Below are 22,224 nucleotides of genomic sequence, written 5' to 3' on the forward strand. Positions count from 1 at the left end.
TGTCCCTACGTCCAGTCTGTTGCTGCTCGTGTTATTAGCACAAAAAATGGTTCATAGTAGGGGGTACAAATGGTCGAGAGAGGGACTGGTCCTAAGTCTCTGATGGAAGGGTCAAAAGGATGTCAAGAGCCTGATAGTAGCTTGACTGTGTGTGATGTGTGTTGCTCATCAAGAGTCGGTCCCTTCGTTGAAGGAAGCACATCCCCTTTTATAGATGAAGGGGATGGCTTTACAAGTGAGAGGGCTCGGATGCGTACGCTACCTAGCCTTGTTGTTCACGTCTACCAAGCCTTGTTGTCCATTCTGGTGGGTGCGAAAGGATGATAAGCGCCTACAATACTATCGATGCCACTGTAGAATGTCAGGATGGCTACAGAGTACTGCCCTGCATAGGGTATGGACTTTGGTACAATGGTTTTGACTTATGAGCCATGCTTTGCCTTTCTCCGCACGTCTTCTGGTTCCCTCCGAACAGGGAGCCCCCGGTCAGATGGCTCCAGTCAGCCCTTAGTGTGCCGGTCGGAGAAGAGCGGTGAGCAGACTTCCCGCGAGCCCTAGTCGCGGGGTCAGAGTCATGGGGTCGGAGCAGGAAGCAGTGCTATGGGCAAAGCCTTTTGATCGGAGGGGGCGTCCGAAGGCTAAAGCGAATACTCCGATCTGGTGGACCCGAGGGGCCATGAAACGGGTGCCGCTCCCTTGGGACCATATTGTGGTGATAGCATATCCGTCATTTGTGGAGGATGCGAGTCTTTTTCTGGACCGTAGTGGTTGTCGTATGTCTACGTCGGGTTCCATGCCCGAGGGCTGAAGGCGGCGCCCACAACTCTGTAGGGTGAAGAGCACACGCCCACAACACTATTCAGGCTCTGCTACACCTAGAAGGGTATAAAGCACCCATCCCGTCGTTCCCTGGCAATACTTTTCCTATCGGGGCATAGGATATGGACTCTGGTTCAGTGGTTTTGACTTATGAGCCATGCCTTGCCTTTCTCCGCATGTCTTCTGGTTCCCTCCGAACGAGGAACCCCCGGTCGGATGGCTCTAGTCGGCCCTCAGTGCGCTGGTCGGAGAAGAGCGGTGAGTAGGCTTCCTGTGAGCCCCGGTCGCGGGGTCAGAGTCATGGGGTCAGAGCAGGAAGCAGTGCTGTGGGCGTCCCTCAGGCGAGGCCGAGCCCGTCCCTCGGGGGTCGGGTGAGGCGGAGTCAATCCCTAAGCTTTCGGGCGAGGCGGAGCTGGCCCTTATCCCTTGGGCGAGACCGAGCCTGGCCTTCAGGGGTCAGGTGAGGCGGAGTCTATCCCTAAGCCCTCGGGCGAGGCGGAGCTAGCCCAAAGGCGTCGGGCGAGGTGGAACCAAACTCCCATCATTCGGGCAAGAAACGTAGCGGCGCCCTTGTCCGTCCAGAAGTTTTTAATGTTCGATGGTTATTAGTTCCACCTCCTTGGGTACCCTGGTATTAGGTCCCCGACAGTAGCCCCCGAGCCCCCGGGTGATTCGGGTAGAGTCACCTGGGGGATGTATTTGATTTCATCGGAGTTAATTTGCTAGAGGGTGCGCGTGAGCGCACCCGATGGGTGTAGCCTCCGAGCCCCTGGGTGACTCGAGTAGAGTCGCCCGGGGGGGGGGGGGGGTAGTATCGGACCCTTCATGGGTGAGGCTGAAGAACTTGGTTTTTTGTCGATGGGATATTTTTAAGGGAAATGTGGTATTCTGTTCACGGGAATTTTATTTAGGGCCGGCGAGCTCTTGGCGGAGCTGTAGATGGAGCGGGACCTCAAGCTGAAGGCTAAGGAGAGGTCCGCGACATTGTAGGAGAAGGCAAACCAGGATGCCATGGTGGTTGACTGGGCCATCTGAGAGCACGACGACGCGCGTTGGAAGGCCGAGGCACGCCGAGCAGATCTTGGAGTCGAGGTGGCCCGATGGCTGGATGCCGAGGAAGTTTCTATTGGTCTATGCGTCGATCTCGCCGAGGCGCGGGGGCTTCTTCATGTTGAAGGTGATGAGTATGATCGCCTGTCTTCCACTATCCTGGCGGTCTGTGATGACCTACGGGTGACGCAAGAGGAGGGAGCTGGTTCCCTCACGGTCAGTGCTGCTGGTATCACGGCGCACGTGGGCTAGCTTGAGGAGAGCACCTTTTGCCTTGGGATCACCTAGCCCAACTGTCGGTCATTCCCATTATGCTCAGGAGATCAACCTGGGGGTGATTAGCCAAGGCTTCATGCCTGTCTATGAAGATGCTGAGCTAGATGAGATGGAGAAGGCGGTGGCTCCCCTTGCGCGGAACCTGGTGGACAAGCTAAAAGAAGAGGTTCTCCCTTCACAGAAGTAGTTAGTGGAATTGGTTTGATAAACACTTATTTGTAACATATGAACAAGTGTTAGTGCTTTTATGTCCTAGAAATGGTTGCATAAGTCTTGTTTCGTTTGTTTTGATCTTACCTTCTCTTTTTGTGATGAAAAAGATTTAGACAATCGACCCTTCCGTTTGTTAAGACCATAGAGCCCGAGGTTTTTTTTAGGGGAAACTTGATTGTGCTGGTGAGTAAAATTACCATAGCTGTCTGGGCGTGGGCCTTTTGTAGTTTTACTAGTCTGTTCCGCCGAACCTTGCCACTGGTCTTGATGCAAAGAGGAGGTCAAATGTAATATTTTCTCGAAAAGAAAAGAAAGGAGGTTCCCATACCTTTATCAGCCCCTGAGTGAGATCCAACCCCTTGCGGTTGCTGGGGTCGGATGTTACTAGAGACCAAAGCGAGGGAGGCGAATTTATGTTTGTATTTACTCGTACCTCTTACCTAGGACTTTGATGATCGCTGCGTGACCGTGCGTTATGAGCTTGCTAACAGGGATGTTCGGACAGAATTCGATCCTGTTTGCTTCGTGGCGGGGTCGGCGAAGCCCTCAGGGGATGTTCCATTACTCCTTTGCTCGCCTTCCAACAGATTCCCCCTCAATGGGGTTTTTATGGGCTCGGCTAGAGGCTAGATTGAACAAGAAGGTTGAGATGACCCTACTCGCCTTAATGCGGGTCGGGCAAAGGCCGTTGAGGCTCATCTGTGTTTTCTCCCCTAGCTCTTGTTTGACGCGAGGCGGCCCCGGATCCTTTGCTGGTCAGCCATCGAACCTTGGTCTCTCGATCTTGGATCGAGTGGCTCGAGCCCCCAAGCCCTTTTTAGGGTCTGCTAGGGGTCGGCCATGTTTTTGCGTGCTACCCTATCCTTGGTTTCTGTGACCGAAGGGGCTGAGTTGATGACACTTGCGTCGATGGCTCGAGTGTCGCGCTCAATGAGCTCGCTAACGGGTATGTTCGTGTGGAATCTGGATCCATCATTCGTTGACAGGGTCAGTAGAGCCCTCATGTGGCATTCCACTACTTCTGAACCTACCTCCCGGTAGATGCCCGAGCCATTTGTTGGGCTCAGGCGGCCCGTTGGCCTCTCCTCGACGGAGATTCTATGGGTCTGGCTCGATGTTAGAATCGAATGAGAAAGATTGAGATGTCCCTGTCTGCTTCTGAACAGGGTTGGGCAAGGCCGCTGGGGCTCATTTTAGTTTTTCTCCCCTGGCTCTGTTTGACACGAGGCAGCCTCGAGCCCTTCACAGGCTAGCCTTCGAATCCCGGTCAGGCGTCGCTCATATTGAATGAGGCGGCTACCGCTTCGTGACGCAACACGAAGCATTGAGATGCAAGGGTTTGCATATGCAATGTTTGAATGCATGAATTTAACATATAGTTTAATTGAGACAAAGGCGGGGGTCGGTAACGTTACCTTGGTGGTATGAGCTGTGGGAAGTTCCTACCAGACGTATCCGAGCCAGGTTCGGGTCTGACGTTTTTGACGAGGCTGGCGTAACCTGCATAAGTATCGCTACTTTTGTTTTTGCGATTGATTTTTAAGCGATCTGCCAGCCTTCCCCCCGAAGGGGGCTCTACAAGCGGACCCCTCCAAACTCCTTTCGGGAAGGCGGGAGCTAAGGCTAGTAGTGTGAGGAATTGTGAACGCGATTATGCTGGTGAACCAAAAAAAACACTGTAGCCGTCGGGGCGTAGGGTCTGGTGGTTCGTCTAGTTGTACTCATCGTTGTATTCCCACACGCCGTGCTTTTGGTTTCCCAAACGTAAGGAGGGGTCGGGCTAAGAGGGTGTTTAAACAAACATGCACCCTCGGCAGCCCCCAAGCGATGTCTATGCCCCTTCCATTGCTGGGGTCAGAGGCCCAGTAAAGAATTTAATACTCAAAGTAAGTAAACAGGGGTACTTGTCTTTCAATTGGTCGTTTGTTCGTTGTTTTGCCTGGGCCACCCAATCGACCCAGGAGGCCCGTTGGACTCCCCCTAGAGGGAGGTTCCGTCGTTGGGTTATTCCATGGGCCTACCTGGGAAGCGGAGAGTTGCCTACAGGTGAGCGTGCCTCGGTTCTTGCGCCCGAGGCGCATTAGTGGTGGGCCATACCTGGGTGACGTTCTGACTTACCAGGCGACGTCCCGTCATTTCCGGTGTGTCCCCTCAGATTTCTGTCAGCATTGATTTCGCATTTGTATGAACAACTCACAGGTCTGCTTGTGAATCCAGAGCGCGATGTTGAGCTGGAGGTCGTCCCACGTAGATGAGATGGTGCGAGCCGCCCTTGCTGTGGGCGCACCACTGCCACTAATGGAGGAGGGGCACTGGAGGGCACCGAGCATCGTCGACCTTGCCGTCGTTTGTTGCAGCGTTCCTTCGACGGGAAGCGCCTCCTGTCCCAACGCCGTTGTCGGGGTTGGAGCTGATGATGATGGCATAGTCCCTGAACGCCCCAACGGAGGGGCACCGCATTCGCCAATGCGATGCTCGACGTTGCAGATGATGGTGCCTTCGAAGATCCTGCGGCATGGTGGGATGTTGCTGATGGAGAGCGTGGTGCAGCGGCCGCAGTAGACGAACTGGCCCGTGTACATGCCCGGACGTTGCTGATGGAGAGCTTGGCGCGGCGACCATAGTAGTACATGTAGTAAAACTACAAATACTTCTTGATGCCGTATGGGAGTTTCTAGCGGCCCCTTGCCTTTCTCTACATGTCTTCTGGTTCCTTCCGAATGGGGAGCCCCCGATCGGATGGCTCCAGTCGGCCCTTAGTGCACCGGTCGGAGAAGAGCGGTGAGCAGGCTTCCTGCGAGCCCTGGTCGTGGGGTCGGAGTCACGGGGTCAGAGCAGGAAGCAGCATTTTGGGCCAAGCCTTCCGATTGGAGAGACTGCTTAGAGACGACTGGTGCCTGAAGTGAGTGCTCTGGTCAGAGAGGTGGGTCTGCAGAGCATAGTACCGACACCCTTTGCGGGTGCGTACAATTTGCTCAGCTTTGGCTATTGCGGTGGGCCAGTAGAAGCCCTGTCAGAATGTGTTTCTAACCAATGTCCTTGGCGTGGCATGGTGACCGCAGACCCCACTGTGGATATCGCTCAGCAGAAGTTTTCCCTGTTCGCTAGGGATATAGAGCTATAGGATCCCGGTGTGACACCGTTTGTAGAGTTTGCCTTCTACAAGAGCGAAGGACTTGGCGCGACATGCGAGCCATCGGGCTTCCGTCTTGTCTGCTGGTAGTGTGTCGCGGAGGAGGTAGTCGAGGTAGAGCGTTCTCTAGTTGTTGGGAGGGTCAGACTCTGCTGCTGGACCCTCTTCAAGCTCCATGACTTCAGGGTCAGGTGGAGCAGTCGGTGGATCAGCCCCCGGGGTCGGATTAGATGGGCCATCGTCGGCCTGTTCCGACCCCACGTAGCGCACTGAGGGTGTTGACGAAATATGGTTGGCAGTCTACCTAGGGGTATGCCCAAAGTAGTAGATTATCGGCAGACAGATGCGCAAGCTACAAACAAGATGGTGACGCAAGACAGACATGAGGTTTTATCCAGGTTCGGCCGCCGCGAAGGCGTAATACCTACGTCCTACGTCTGATTGTATTGCTGTATGTCAATGAGAGATGTTTTTTAGAGGGGTCCCCTACCCACCTTATATAGTCCGAGGGGTAGGGTTACAGATCTGGAAACTAATCCTAGCTAGTTACAATTGCCATAGGTGGCTGGATAAGGATTCCTATTCTAACCGACCAGGATCTTGCTTGATCTCCAAATCTTTCTTGATTCCTTGCGCGGGATTCCGAATAGGTTGGCTAGGCCGCGCGTCGTCTTCTAGTGGGCTAGACCCCCTGATCCGGGCCGGCCCAAGCCTAGTCATAAGGGTATATGGGTTAATACCCCCACAGCTAGTCCCCGAGCACCATGTATTATGCTGCGACACGCCGTTCGATCTCCTTCGACTAATGCGTTCCGTCTTCATGTCATCTCCAACTGATTGAAACATTGACTAATCGAATGTGCCAGCATTCTAGTCAGAACAAAGAGCAGTAGGCCACGATTATAGCCAAAGATTCTGGTTGTCCGAAGAATGCATGGTGATCTAAAGAAAAAAAGAAAAAGATTTCTTTCCTTATCAAGCGTGCCCACTTGTATTTCTGAAAAGAAATGTAAGTGACCCTTGGATAATAGTAATTCTGGCAAACAGTCAAAGCGTAGGGGTCGATACAATAAGCACATTCACCGCAAGGTGAAGTGTACCCACTTAGTCCCCGAGCCTAGTAGTAGGTGACATAGGCACGTGGTGCCAGGGTCTAAAAAGAATTTCCACTGAAGTTAAGAATCCAATCGTCGTACAAGCAATATGAGATGCACTAGCAGGTGCATCGTACCGATGTAGTCCCTGAGCTTGCTGGAAGGCGAAGTATAATCCTTGTATCAAGGTCTAAATAAATGCCTCTCGACTATATGTGAGTAGAAATCACATGTAGCCGAGGAGCATTGGTCGGAATAGTTTCCGAGCATTGGTCGGAATAGTTTCCGAGCACGATAGTGGTCAGAAAAGTCCTCGAGCATGTTAGTGGTTGGAGCAGTCCCCGAGCACGGTAGTGGTCTGGACAGTCCCCGAGCATGGTAGTGGTCTAGAGAGTCCCCTAGCACTGTAGTGGTCTGGACAGTCCCCGAGCACAGTAGTGGTCTATACAGTCCCCGAGCACGACAGTGGTCTGGACAGTCCCTGAGCACGAGAGGTGTGGCGAAAAACCAAATGCCACTTGTACTATTATTTTGTGTATTTATTTATTTACTTGCTCTGTCAAGTCCAATCTGACACGTCTGGTCAAAAAAGTAGACGGGTATAGCACGTCATACTGCCTTCTTGTCCTTTCAAGCAAACAGTTACGTGGCACCTGTAAGTAGGTGCGTCAGTATGGGCCCTCTCACACTGGTAACGAAGAGGCGCATACACTAATAACGAAGAGGTGCATACATTGGCATAGATCTCGAGGTTGTGAAAACAACCATCTACGGCGCGTGCGCATGTCTCCCAAGAATCTCGGGCAGGCAAAACGGCGAAACTCTTGGTTAAATATAGTATAGAATTGGTAAGTTACTTTTTACCAAACCCCATTACCATTCGCCGCCGTAACCTTCTTCTTCCTCTTGCCAACCCTAATACCTCTAAAATCATCACCAATCAATCCTCCACTGTATCCTCGTTCATCAGCAAGGCCGGATTCATGGCGAAAAGTGACGCCTAGAAGAAAGCAAGAGTCATGGCGAAGGAGTGGTGGAAGTCGAGAAGCAACAAGCAGACCATTGAAGACCTCATCATCATGGGAGTACTCCACAACAAGGAACTTGTAGGATGGCATGTGCCAGAGGGTGAGGGGTACCCTGATCCACAACTAGGTGAGATTGTGGTTTTCGAAGACTTCTTCAAGCGGGGTTTTGGTGTTCTAGTGCACCCTTTCCTTCAGGGGCTCTATCTGTACTATGAGATTGGGATTTGCAATCTGCATCCCAACTCGATTCTCCTTGTCTCTACCTTCATTCATCTTTGTGAAGCATATGGCAGCTTCTAGCCCCATTTCGACTTCTTTCACCATCTTTTCTGTCTATGGAAGAAAGGAAGCAGCGGCTCGAAGATAGCTGGAGGTGTGTACCTCAACCTCCATGACGGGATGAAGGCCCAGTACCTGCACTGCCCTTGGAACACATCGCTTGACGACTGGTACAAGAAATGGTTCTACATCCACGAAGAGCTGAACACGATCACACTGTGCGATGTGGGGTTCATTCCAGAGAAAAGGACAAGCTGGTCAGAGAAACCCAAGCACCTAGAGCAGATTTCAGAAATACTTGGGATGATCTCATGGAAGAAACTGGATGGTCTGAGCGTGGTTGGGAGCTTCATCAGCCGACGTATCCAGCCCTGCCAGAGGAGGGTACATCCTAGCTATGAATACCAAGGTAGCGCAGACCCGACAAGGACGAGGCAGGAGTTGCTTGACAAGATCAAAGTCAGGGCCAGAATTGGAGAGCTATTTAACTTAGCTGATCCAAGTTATATCAGATTGAGCGACATCGAGCACGCTTTCAAGCTCGCCCGACCTCCCCCAAAGGTAACTCATCTTGCCTTGTACCCGTAGTCTTATATTGTAATAGAAACTTACTGTATTATCTCCTTTTTGTTTCTCAGACTAATGGTCAGGATAGAGCAACAGTGTTTGTGTCGCCACCCCCTGGTGTAGATTGGCCGCAAGTTGTCGACCCAACCATCTAGACCAGTGCTAGGATCGAAGACATCGACTGGGCCGTGCTTAGAGTTGGAGAGGAGGTAGCGACCAAAGCTGCTGGTAAGCGGCCGGCGGCCAGCAAGCGTCGTCAGGCAATCTTTACTCTGTCGGACGATGACTCAGAGGAGGGAGAGGATGCAGACATCTTCTGACTCGTCCCTCGAAAGAGGAGGAGGCAACTGGAGTCGATGGAGCAAGGTGGCTCCTCCATGCTGGTGGGACCCACATCGCTGACCACTGCAGCGCGAAGGACAAGCGGTGGAGAGGTCGAGCACCAAGCCCCAGCATCGGTGCTGGATGTAGAGGGAGACCAGGTGTCACCCGCATAGCACATGGAGCAAGCACGGCCAAAGAGATGTGCCTTTGCCACATTATTCTTTGCTTCCAACATGTAAGTATTTGTAACTTTGATGTAAGCTTGCAATTTGTTTTGATTATGGTTGCCCTCTGAACTTATCTCGGATGTACTAGGTCGGCGTCCACTAAAAATTCAGATCAACTAGCCGGGAGCAACATGGCTTCGCCAGCAATTGTAGAGAAGACTACCCAGCAACCGGCCATGGAGGAACCCATTGCAGAAAATCTATCGGATCCTCAACCCACCAGCAGTCAGACAACACTCCCTAAGCAGGGGGTCAAGGGTAGAGCCGAGCCAAACACAAGTGCTCCGAGCACCAACCCTATGGAGGGCGACACCTCAGCACCAAGGGTAACGGGTCAGACCGAGGAGCAACGGACGAAGGCAAGAGCACAGAGCACGTTTGTTGATGCTGCAACCTGTGGGAAGGCCATAGTGATCATAGAAGCTGCTAACTCCGGACCAGCACCGATACCCGAAGAAGAGGCCGAAGAGGATGAAGTAGAAGAGGTCCTGGGCCGTCCATAGGACAGGCAACAACATGTATATGTGTCGCGCTGGCAGAACGACCAATGGGCTGTTCATGAGGAAATCCTAGAGGTCGAAGTACCATGAAAGTTGAACGAGCGGTGAAACGACTAGTGATGGAGGTCCAGGTATGCTTTGCTTCACCATCTAATCTTGCTGTCTAGTCAAACTTTCTTACTTAGCTTTTTGCACACAGGACTTAATGAAGACCGCAAGGTACCATAAGAAATGCTTCGACCAGATCGAGGGGATCACTGCAAACAATAAAGAGCTGACGGCCAAAGTGGAATGCTTGTGCCACCAACTTGAAGCCACCAACCATGAGAGGATGGAGCAAGAGTCCTAGAACCAGAACCTGGTCGTCCAGCTTAGTAACAAAGAGCAGGAAAGAACAAGTAAGTAGTCACTTTATCACAACGAGTGCATGACAAGTGTTGTTGCGTTGTTGGTAGTAATAGCTGTAGCACATGCTTAGAACCCGAAGTGGTCCGTCTCCGAGAGGAGAATAGTCGTGCAGTCATAGAGTGTGATTGCCTGAAGTAGGACAATAAAAAACTGGTGCACAACCAGTTGCAGCTCTAGGACCACACGACCAAGATGAAAGAGGAACTAAAAAGTAAGTTTTCCAAACCCCTTTGCTCACTTTTGTTGCCCGCCTTATCTTGTCGTGGTATGACGTTCTAATAGCTTGTGCGGTTTGTAGTTTTAAAAGTCAATGCCAAGAAGCATCTAGAGGCCATGATAAAAGATCATGATGGCTGGAAGGTGTAGTGCCAAGAGATCACCTTGGATCGGGACACATGGAAAAACCAGTGCCAGGAAGTGGCAACGGGCATTTTGCTGGTCCTCAACCTTATCGATCCAGCGCTTACAGAGGACGTGCCAAGGATGCCATAGCTTGGACTGGTCGATAGATGCTGAAGGGCATGGGGATGGTTTCAGCAGTTTGTGAAGGAGGTGGGTGAGTACACAGGCGCACATGTGCTAAGCATGGTGCGTGCTCACTACCCCTTGATCAATCTCAAGCGCCTAGAGGCTGGATAACTGAAGGAGGTAGATCCAGACAAGGCTGAGGAGCTTTGGATGACCCAGCTGGACTTGTCGGCAAAAATAATTGGCGACATTAACCTGTGTGGAGGTGGGACAGCACCTGTATAGGGTACGCCATCAACAAGTCAGCTAGAAGCGCCATCAGTTTTAAGCCAACCGGTGAAGCCTGCGGTCTCAACCAGCCAGGCATCGGCGGGGCCATCTTCTTCAGCTCGACCAGTACAAGAGTCCCTGAGACTCGAGCATGATGTCAGGACCAGCGAGCAGCAGGTGCCGCGTGCCCCGACTAGCCAATAGGATAGGCTATAGCTATAGAAGAAGATGTAGTTGTGTTATTGTAAACTTAGACCTTTTCAGGCGAGCTTGTAATAACGTAACTGTATATCAACATAAGCTTGTTTGTTTTGTAGAAAATGTATTTAAGCTTGGATCTCATGTTGGTGTAACTAAGTGAGAACATGTTAGCATTCTGTTTAGTTGTACCAGTTTAGTCAACACGTCATCCTGACAAATTTGTATGGCCTTGGTTTTTCCTATGGTCGAAGTGTGAGGTGCGTAGCCTGTGCACACATAGATGCACACAAGTCAAACTAGAGGGGACCTGCTGATCACCCGTAGCATAGAGAGCAGATTCCATGCACGCATTGGGAGAAACTAGAGACAGGGCCTGCTCCAAAAAACCCGAGAAGGAATGGTGGTTGGTTTTGACTGGTTGAGTTAGAGTAATAATAGACTTTGAAGTGACACATTAGAGTGGTCGGAGAAATCACAATAGCTTTATTGAATTAAATCGAAAGTACAAGAAGAGTACACATCTTAGTAGTTAAGCATAGAAACGCCTAAGCTTGTCGATGTGCCATGAATTGGGTACGTCTGTACTGTCCAGGTGAGCTAACCTATAAGACGTTGGTCGTGTAACTTCCTTGATCATGAAGGGCCCTTCCCATGGAGTTGCGAGTTTGTGGATACTAGCCTGATTCATCTTCCACTTCAGGACCAGCTCCTCGACCATGAAGAACCGCTCTTTAACATTCTTGTTGTAGTACCTACGCAAAACAGCAAGGTATTTGGCTATACATACACAAGAATCAAGCCGCTTCTCTTCTGCACTATTCACTTCTAGCTCCCACACTTCATTGACCTTGCCTTTGTCAAAGTTCTCTACCCATGCTGATCTGAAGGCTATATCTGCTGGGAGGACTGCCTTAGCACCGTAAACCATAACATATGGTGATACGCCGGTATTGCGACTGGGCTGGGTTCTGAGGCCCCAGACCATGGCTGGTAACTCTTTGAGCCATCTTCTAGGAGCTTTGTCATTTTCTCTGTACATCCTCTTCTTAAGTGCGTCCAAGATCATACCATTTGCTCGCTTGACCTATCCATTAGCTCTAGGGTGCGCCACCGAGACATATTTTACTACTATGCTCCTTTTATCGCAAAAGTGCCAAAAAGTGTTCCCGATGAACTGAGTACCCAGATCAGTGATGATGTTGTTGGGTATGCCAAAATGGTGGATGACCTGGTTGATGAACGAGATAGCCTTTTCTGAAGATGCCTGTACCAGGGGCATGTACTCTATCCACTTAGAAAATTTGTCGATCAGCACAAAGACACATGTAAATTTCCTAGGAGCCGGTTTGAAGGGCCCGATCATATCCAGTCCCCAGCATGTGAAGGGTCAAGAGGCTGGTATTATCTAGATCTCGTGTGTCGGTACGTGGATTCTCTTAGCGAAGAACTGACAACCCTCATAATGGCAGACTAGCTTCTTTGCATCGGCTACAGCTGACGGCCAATAGAACCCTGCTCAGAAAGCCTTGCCAACCAGCATTCTCGAGGCCGTGGTTGCCGTAGGAGCTAGAGTGGATCTGGTCCAGGAGATGTTCGCCATCCTCCTAGGTTATACATTTCATCAATATTTTCTCCTTTGCGTTCTTGCGCCATAATTTGCCATCGACGAGCAGATACTGCTTACTGCGACGCATTAGGCGTTCGTTTTCTGTCCGATCAGTGTAACAACTGCCATTTGTTAGGTACTTGATGAAAGGTACTCTCCAGTCAGGCTCATTAGTGGTCGGAGGTGGCTCGGTGGTGCTTGACACTGGAACCGTAGCCACCAATAGCTGGTCTGGAGGCTTGTCGACCGTGGGATCTTCCTCTTCGATGGAAGGCGTGAGCAGGTCTTGAACGAATATGCCATGTGGGACTTTGGCTTAGGATGATCCTAACTTTGACAGTGCATCTGCTGCTTGATTTTTGTCCTAGACCACGTGTGTGTACTCGATGCCATAGAACTTGCCTTCCAACTTTCTGATCGATTTGTAGTATGCATCCATCTTTTCACTAGTCATGTCCTAGTCCTTGTTGAGTTGGTTGATGACTAGAGCTGAGTCTCCATAGACATAGAGATGTTTAACACCGAGCTCGACCGCAATGCGCAAACCATGTAGGCATGCTTCGTACTCGGTGGTGTTATTAGATGCTGGGAAATAAATCCTGAGGACGTACCGGAGCTGCTCCTTGGATGGTGACACAAAAAGGACTCCTGCTCCTACACCGTCGATGTTGAGAGAGCCATCGAAGTACATCTTCCAATACTCATCGGGCCCCTGAGAGGCAGGTGTGCTTAAGTCTGTCCACTCGACGATGAAATCGATGAGTGCCTGAGACTTGATTGTAGTACGGCTTGCAAATTCCAAGGAGAAAGGGCATAGCTCCATTGCCTATTTGATAATGCGCCCGTTTGCATCCTTGTTGCGAATGATGTCTCCCAGAGGGTACTCGGTCATGACCACCATACGATATCCGTCGAACTAATGTTTCAACTTTCGGGATGTTATCAGTATGGCGTAGATCAGTTTCTGAATCTGTGGTACCTAGTCTTGGATTCATTGAGTACCTCACTGATGAAATAGGTTAGTCGCTGTACCTTGTAGGCATGGCCAGGCTCATCGCGCTTGACCACCATGGCAGTGGAGACCACTCGATTAGTTGCCGCAATGTAAAGCAGGAGGGTTTCATCTTCTCTGGGAGCAATGAGGACCGGAGGTGATGTAAGGAATTGTTTCAACTATGTGAAGGCAACGTCTGCTTCCTTCGACCACTCAAACTTCTCAGATGCTTTGAGCAGCTTGAAAAACAGTAGTCCTTTTTCGCCTAATCTTGATATGAAACGACTGAGAGCAGCCATGCATCCGATAAGCTTCTGGACATCGTTCACCTTTTTGGATGACTTCATGTCTAAGACATCTTTGACTTTCTCCAGGTTAGGGCGTATGCCGTCGTGACTGACGATGTTGCCAAGCAGTATACCAGAAGGAACACCAAAGATGTACTTCTTTGGGTTTAATTTCCATTGGAATATATTAAGGGTTGCAAAGGTGCATTCCAGGTTGTCAACAAGGGTATGTGCTTCCTTGGTCTTAACAACTACATCATCAACATAAGCCTCGACGAGGTCGTCTTTTATCTCATCTTTGAGGTAGGCCTGTATGGCGCGTTGATAGGTAGCCCTGGCGTTCTTGAGCCCGAACGACATGGTCATGTAGCAGTAGGCGCCGAAAGGCGTGATGAAAGATGTCTTGATCTGGTCATCCTTTTTGAGAGCAATCTAGTGATAACCAGAGTAGCAATCGAGAAAGGAAAGCAGCTCACAATCGGCGGTTAAATCTACGACCTTGTCTATGCGAGGTAAGCCGAAGGGGTCTTTAGGGCAGTGTTTGTTGAGATCAGTGTAATCAACGCATATTCTCCATTCATTATTCTTTTTGTGTATAAGAACCGGGTTGGCTAACCACTCTGGATGATACCCTTCTTTGATAAATCTAGTTGCCAAAAGCCGTGTAACTTCTACCCTAATCGCCTCCTTCTTGTCGCGAGTGAACTGTCGTAGCTTCTGCTTGATAGGTTTGGCCTTGCCATTGACATTCAAGGAGTGCTCGATCAAGTTCTGAGGTACACCGGGCATGTCAGCAGGTTTCCATGCGAACACATTCACATTGCTCCTTAAGAACCTAACGAGCGCGTCTTCCTATTTGGGATCTAGGTTGGCCCTGATAAGGGCCGTTTTGCTGGGATCACCATCGACTAGCTAGATCACCTTGTGCTCCTTGGACTTGATGTTCTTGCATGGAGCCTCGAGCTCTGGGATCTCTAGGTGGTTGGCTGAGGTCTTCTTAGCGTCGAGCATGGTCTCAGCCATGTGAATAGAGAGGTCGTGAGCCTTTGCTATTTTGAAGCTGTCGTCCTCGCAGGTATAAGCTGCATATACATTGCCCCTGAGAGTCAGAACCCCTTTCTCCATAGGCATCTTGAGCACCAAATACCTGTAGTGAGGTATGGCCATGAATTTGGTGAGCGACGATCGACCAAGGATAGCATGGTAGGTGACGTCGAAGTCAACGACCACGAAGTTGATGTAGTTGGTGTAGAAGTGGTCTAGGGTACCAAATTGCATAGGTAGCGTGATCTGCCCAAGAGGTGTAGAGCTCTGTCTAGGGAGAACACCCTAGAACTATGCCTTGTATGGCTTGAGATTCGCCTGGGTTATCTTCATGGCTGGCAGACTGTTCTTGAATAGTATATCGATGGAGCTGCCGCCGTCAATCAGCACTCTATTGAACTAAACCTTGTTGATACAAGGATCGAGGACCAGGGGAAACGTCCTAGCTCGGGTATTGTAGCCCATTGGTCCTTTCTACTAAAGGAGATCTCATGGTGAGACCAAGGAGGGAGCTGCTGATCGGTGATGAGGTTGTCGGTATTGGCCACGTTCAAGTAGGCGGGGGCGAGCAGCTTGCGTTCTTGTTTGGTTTCGATGGACACTTTGCCTCCAATGATGGTGTGCACGTGATCGGTTGGCTTGACGTACTTGTGATGGGGATCTACGTCTTCGTCGTCATTGTCCTCGTTGCGTTGTCCCCTTACGTCGTTAGGCTTGTTGGATGTATCCTAAGCCTGTTGACGCGTGTAGATAGACTTGAGAACATGGCAATTCTCCATGGCATGGTTTGACTTGGGATGGAGCTAGCAGGGCCCTTTCAATGCTTTGGTGTAGTCTTCTTCGTAGTTACGATGTCCACCAGCTTTTTTAATGGTGTTGACCTCACCATCGTCTTCCCGAGCATGCTTGCCCCTGTAATCGTCACGGCGGTTACACCGCTGATTACGCTGGTCGCGGTGGTAGCGGGAGTCGTTGCGCTGGTTGTGGCGGTCAAAATTGTTGTTCCGACCATGGTTGCTGCGGTAGTCATCACAGTGTGGGGGGTGGTTGGAGCGTGGAACCCTTGCTACTTCTTCGATGATTATCTTTTTAGTGTCGTTGGCGTCTGCATATTTCTTAGCAGTGGCTAGGAGCGCTATGACTGATTCAAGTCTCTTATGGAGGAGCTTGTCCCTTAAGGTGTCATGGAAGTGGAGGCCAGTGATGAAAGCCTCGATTGCCTCATTGTCAGAGATTGATGGGACCTTGATGCACATCTTTGAGAAACGCCGGACATACTCGTGCAGTGGCTCATCTTTCCAATCTCGAATCCGCTGCAGATCATATTTGTTGCCCGGTTGCTCGCAAGTAGCAATGAAGTTGTCAATGAAAGCTTGCTTGAGCTCCTACCAAAAATCAAAGTAGTTCACCGGCAAGCTAACCAACCATTGGTGGCCTGCATGGCCGACGGCGACTGGGAAGTAACTAGACATGACGTGCTCGTCAGCCATGGCTGATCTGCACGTGGTTTCGTAGAGCATAACCCATAATTTAGGGTTTTCCTTGCTGTCGTACTTCTGAAGTATCTCGAGGTTGAAGTTCTTGGGCCATATGACTTGGCGAAGGTGAGAAGTAAACTGCTTCAAACCCGGAGGGCCATGGGTAGTATCATATTCCATACGGCATTGGCTTTCGTGGGATGCACGATCGTGGGCCCTCTGGTTAATGCGATCGCGCAGATCACGTTCTCCGAGGTAATGGCAGAGATCGTTATTGCCATCGTGGCGATCCCAGTTGCCACCCTGGTTAACCCTGTGACCGTAGATATCACGGTGATTGTCACGGTTGTCTCGGCGGTTGTCGTCCCGGTAGTTGCGGTGGTTGTCGTCCCGACCACCATCATGGCCACTGTTTCTGCCTTGATGGTTATCTAAGGGGTCATCGTTGCACGAGCCATGTTGGTTGGGTGGCTGTGAGCGACTTGAGTACTGGTGGCTGTGGCTTGACTCGACTAAGACGGATGGAGCCTAGGCTTGATTTACAATCTCTATGGTCTAGGCCATAGCAGCCGTCAGGTAAGCTTGTATATCATCGTGAACTGCCTGGGTTTCTGGGGTATTGGGTAGTCGTTGCATTGTCGCCATAGCAACAACTACATTGGCGCTTGGAGTCCTAAAGACCTGTTTGTCCCCTACCCTATCGAAGGCATTGCTAAGGTCGCATGGCTGGACCCTTATGCATCGTGCCTCCTCTTCTACCTCTACTTCGATTTGTCAGCAATTAAACCTGTCAATATTGCGTGCTTCACGTGCCAGCCTTTCTTGTTCTATTTCGCCAACTGCCGGTGGTTTGTCATTACTGACAACATTGATCCAGTCCCCTCGCCTTAGTGGGAAAGATGAGAATCGTGGGAACCCCAGGGTGTGGTCTGGGATATCTAGATCGTATTCAACGCCTTCATCATCATGATGCTGGAGCTTGGTGTGGATAGAGGCATTAGATGCGATGCCAGACGAGGAGCTTGAGCCACCCTCTTGAACTGTGTGGACGGATCCTTCTTGATAATCCTCAATCCGGACCATGTTGACGGAGTTGCATAGGCCGTAGGGCTAGGCCTGGTAGTTCTCCATCGAGGCTTCGTACTCAGAGAGCTGGAGACCCATCGCGAAGGCTGGCCGGCGATGAGTGGAGCGCCCTTCAGGATTAGATGTGACCACGAGATCCGTATCGAGTCATGCAGGACAACTGGCCCGAGCTGGTCGGGTAGATCTGTTGTGGGTAGTGGTTACCTGCTCATTAGGTTGACTTTGAATTGAACTTACCAGAGCTAGGGTTTCAACAAGTTTGGTGCCGACCCGATCGATGGAGTCGAGCAGGTCAGTGTTGTCGATGTGCTTCCCTTTGTAGTGGGGAAGCGAACGATGGGTTGTCAGCGTGGCTGAAGACAATGCAGTCGTGGTCGAAGCCAGATCCACCATGGTTGGAGCCGTAGCCGATGCAGGTGAAGCAGTGGTCGACGTAGATTGAATCCACGCCTCCTTCGTGGTCATGGCGATGAAGTCGTCGAAGCCAGTGGTCCAGGTGATCTGGCCGATGGTGAACGTGAGGCCATTCGGTGTAGCCATGGAGCCAGAGATGATGACCATCTTGTTCGCTTGGAGAGCAGTACGCACACTCCCTACCTAGTGTGCCACTATCAACAAAATATGGTCGGCAGTCTACCTAGGGGTATGCCCAAGGTAGTAGATTGTCGGCAGACAGATGCGCAAGCTACAAACAAGATGGTGACGCAAGACAGACATGAGGGTTTATCCAGGTTTGATCATCGCAAAGGTATAATACCTATATCCTGCGTCTGATTGTATTGCTGTATGTCAATGAGAGATGTTTTTAGAGGGGTTCCCTGCCCGCCTTATATAGTCCGGGGGCAGGGCTATAGATCTGGAAACTAATCCTAGCCAGTTACAATTGCCATAGGTGGCCGGATAAGGATTCCTATTCTAACCGATCAGGATCTTACTTGATCTCCAAATCTACCTTGATTCCTTGTGCGGGATTCCGAACAGGTTGGCTGGGCCGTGCGTCGTCTTCTAGTGGGCCAGACCCCCTGATCCAGGCCAGCCCAAGCCTAGCCATAAGGGTATAGGGGTTAATACCCCCACAGAGGGCTTATGTTGATCGCTGGTGAAGACACCTACCAAGACTGGCTCTCGGCCAGACGCTGCTTTCGCGAGTGCATCGGCTGCTTTGTTGAGGCGCCTTGGGGTGTGCTTGAGCTTGAGGCCATTGAATCTGTCCTCTAGTCATTGGACTTCTTGGCAATATGCCGCCATCTTGGTGTCGTGGCAGTTTGACTCCTTCATAACCTAATCAACGACCAGCTGGGAGTCGCCCCTGACGTCGAGGCGTCGGATGCCTAGCTCGATGGCGATTCGTAGGCCATTGATGAGCGCTTCATATTCTATGATACTGTTTGATGAGGGAAAATGGAATTGAACCATGTACCTCATGGCGATTCGTCCTTCTCCTCTGCGTCGTCTGTGGTAGGGATAGGTTCCTTCCCCTGCTCCCCTTTATTGAGGCCCCCGGACAAGTATTTGCGCATGAGGCCGCAATCCTTGTATAGATGCTTGGCCAGAAAAGCATGGTTTGGGCATGGCCCCTCGAACATTTTCTCAAAGTGGTTCGGAGCGCCCTCCGTGGGCTTCTGGCCACCCTTACGGTCGGCGGTGGCCACGAGCGAGCTGTCGCGCCATTGCTTCTTGTTTTTTTTCTTTTGGAGGGACGGTTGGAGGCTCCCTCACTGGTGTCCTTGTCTCGCCTCGCCTTACCGTCAGAGTAGTCGAAGATGGCTCCAACCACCTCCTCTCCTGAGGCATGGCTGGTGGCAATGTCCAGGAGCTCCTTGGTAGTCCATGGGCTCCTTCGCCCCAGCTTGTGAACCAAAGACTCACAGGTTGTGTCGGATAGGAAAGCTCCTATCACGTCGGCATCGGCGACGTTAGGGAGCTCGTTGCACTGCCAGGAGAAGCGTCGGATGTACCCGCGAAGGGTTTCATCGGCCTTCTGGCGGCAGTTCTTGAGGTCCCATGGGTTTTTGGGGTGTTTGTATGTGCCCTGGAAGTTCCCCACGAAGATCTTCGTCAGATCTGCCCAACTTTGAATGGCGTTGGACGGTAGGTGCTCCAACCATGCTCGTGCCGAATCGGCCAAGAATAGTGGGAGATTGTGAATAATGAAATCATCATCACTCACACCACCAGCTTGACATGCAAGTCGATAGTCTTCGAGCCAAAGCCTGGGGTTTGTTTCCCTAGAATATTTAGGGATGTTGGTTGGCGGTCGGTACCTTAGTGGGAACGTAGCGTTGAGGATGTGTCGGTCGAAGGCCTGAGGGCCTGGCAAGCCCGGGCTCGGGCTTCAGTCCTCGCCGCTATCGTAGCGTCCACCGCATCGAGGATGGTAGTCGTGGTGGACTGCCTCTCCTGCATCGCCATGGGTGCATCTGTGGGCGTCGATGGTGCTGCGCACGTCACGGTCATGGCCGAGACATTGATGTACCAGGACAGCGGAGGGCTGCCTGCCGCCTGGCAGTGTCTGGTGAATGAACGTGTCCTTGGCGGGGCATACCGAGGGCGTGCACTAGCTGGCGTTGGGCTCGTGTCATTGAGACAACAAGCTTTCCGCCTGCCGCGCCATCACGCGCTCGAGCAACGTGCAAATCTCTCGGTGGGCCCGGCGATCCTCGGACATCATGGCCTCTAGGAGGCCGTGAAGCAAGGTCGTCGAGGCGGCGATGTTCTGGCTTGCCCAAGCGAAGTGAGGGAGAGTCCCATTGTCGGTGAGGATCCTCTAGTGCACATCACGGGCCGCGGCGCATGCGTGCCCACCATCTCCACGACGCTTGATTTCCTCATCGATCTTCCGGTACTCCCGAACAAGCTGTTGTCTAGCGTCATCGATCTCCAGCTTTCGTGCTTTTAGCTACTCCATCCTTTCGTGAGATGGAGCCGCCGCCTCCCCCTCAGTCCTGGCTTCGGGGTTGCCTATTGGGGTTGCCTCCTCTCTGGAGATGCTTTAGATGTGTCCCTCGGGGGTTTGCGTCATGAAGCATTCCCTGGAAGGGTGATGGCTCCCCCTACTGGAGCCAGAGCTGGAGGACGACTTTGGTTCCTCCGTGAGGAGCCCATGGAGTGTCTCCAGATTGTGTTCAATTGCCCCTACGAACTCACTGTCCGTAGGTGGCTAAACCATGTGTAGTGCCAGATGGTGGCCAGTAGTTGCCATAGTGTTGCAGAGGTCGAATGGCAACACCGTCGAGGCGCGCCGTGTGGAGCGTTCTGGAGAGAAGGTGATGTGGCGCGGGTCCTCCTTGCACGACTGGGACCCAAAGGAGACGTCGGGCTAGCCCTTAAGCCTCTGGTAGCTGAAGTTGACGGGAGGGAGAGACTGGACGGCCGCGTGGGTCAGTGCCAGCTCTCCACCCAGTGTGACGATGAAATCCAAGTCACTGAAACACACATTTGCGCCTAGGACCTAGCTGATTGCGTGGTTAGCCATCTGAGGCCTGATTTGGAACATGCAAAATCCCCTACCTAGCGCGCCAACTGTCGGTGTTTCAAATAAGCACCGGCAAGTAAATTTATTGTTATGCGCATTAGGCCCGGATGGTGCGCTAATGGACACAAGATTTATACTGGTTCGGGCTGAATGTCCCTACGTCCAGTCTGTTGCTGCTCATGTTATTAGCACTGAAAATGGTTCATAGTAGGGGGTACAAATGGTCGAGAGAGGGACTGGTTCTAAGTCTCTGATGGAAGGGTCGAAATGATGTCAAGAGCCTGATAACAACTTGACTGTGTGTGATGTGTGTTGCTCGTCAAGAGTCAGTCCCTTCGTTGAAGGAAGCAACTCCCCTTTTATAGATGAAGGGGACGGCTTTACAAGTGAGAGGGCTCGGATGCGTACGCTACCTAGCCTTATTGTTCACGTCTACCAAGCCTTGTTGTCCATTTCGGTGGGTGCGAAAGGATGATAAGCGCCTACAATACTATCGATGCCACTGTAGAATGTCAGGATGGCTACATAGTACTACCCCACGCAGGGTATGGACTCTGGTACAGTGGTTTTGACTTATGAGCCATGCTTTGCCTTTCTCCGCACATCTTCTAGTTCCCTCCAAATGGGGAGCCCCCGGTCGGATGGCTCTAGTCGGCCCTTAGTGTGCCGGTCGGAGAAGAGCGGTGAGCAGGCTTCCCGCGAGCCCCGGTCGTGGGGTCGGAGTCACGAGGTCGGAGCAGGAAGCAGTGCTGTGGGCAAAGCCTTTTGATCAGAGGGGGCGTCCAGAGGCTAAAGCTAATACTCCGATCTAGTGGACCCGAGGGGCCATGAAGCGGGTGCCGCTCCCTTGGGACCATATCGTGGTGATAGCATATCCGTCATTTGTGGAGGACGCGAGTCTTTTTCTGGATCATAGTGGTTGTCGTATGTCTACGTCGGGTTCCGTGCCCGAGGGCTGAAGGCGGCGCCCACAACTCTGTAGGGCAAAGAGCACGCGCCCACAACACTATTCAGGCTCTGCTATGCCTGGAAGGGTCTAAAGCACTCATCCCGTCGTTCCCTAGCAGAACTTTTCCTGTCGGGGCATAGGGTATGGACTCTGGTTCAGTGGTTTTGACTTATGAGCCATGCCTTGCCTTTCTCTGCACGTCTTCTGGTTCCCTCCGAACGGGGAACCCCTGGTCGGATGGCTCCAGTCGGCCCTCAGTGCGCCGGTCGGAGAAGAGCGGTGAGCAGGCTTCCCGCGAGCCCCAGTCGTGGGGTCGGTGTCGCGGGGTCGGAGCAGGAAGCAGTGTTGTGGGCGTCCCTCGGGCGAGACCGAGCCCGTCCCTCGGGGGTTGGGTGAGGCGGAGTCAATCCCTAAGGTTTCGGGCGAGGCGGAGCTGAGCCTTATCCCT

This window comes from Miscanthus floridulus, chromosome 2, assembly GCF_019320115.1.
Source record: "Miscanthus floridulus cultivar M001 chromosome 2, ASM1932011v1, whole genome shotgun sequence".
Classification (NCBI taxonomy): domain Eukaryota; kingdom Viridiplantae; phylum Streptophyta; class Magnoliopsida; order Poales; family Poaceae; genus Miscanthus; species Miscanthus floridulus.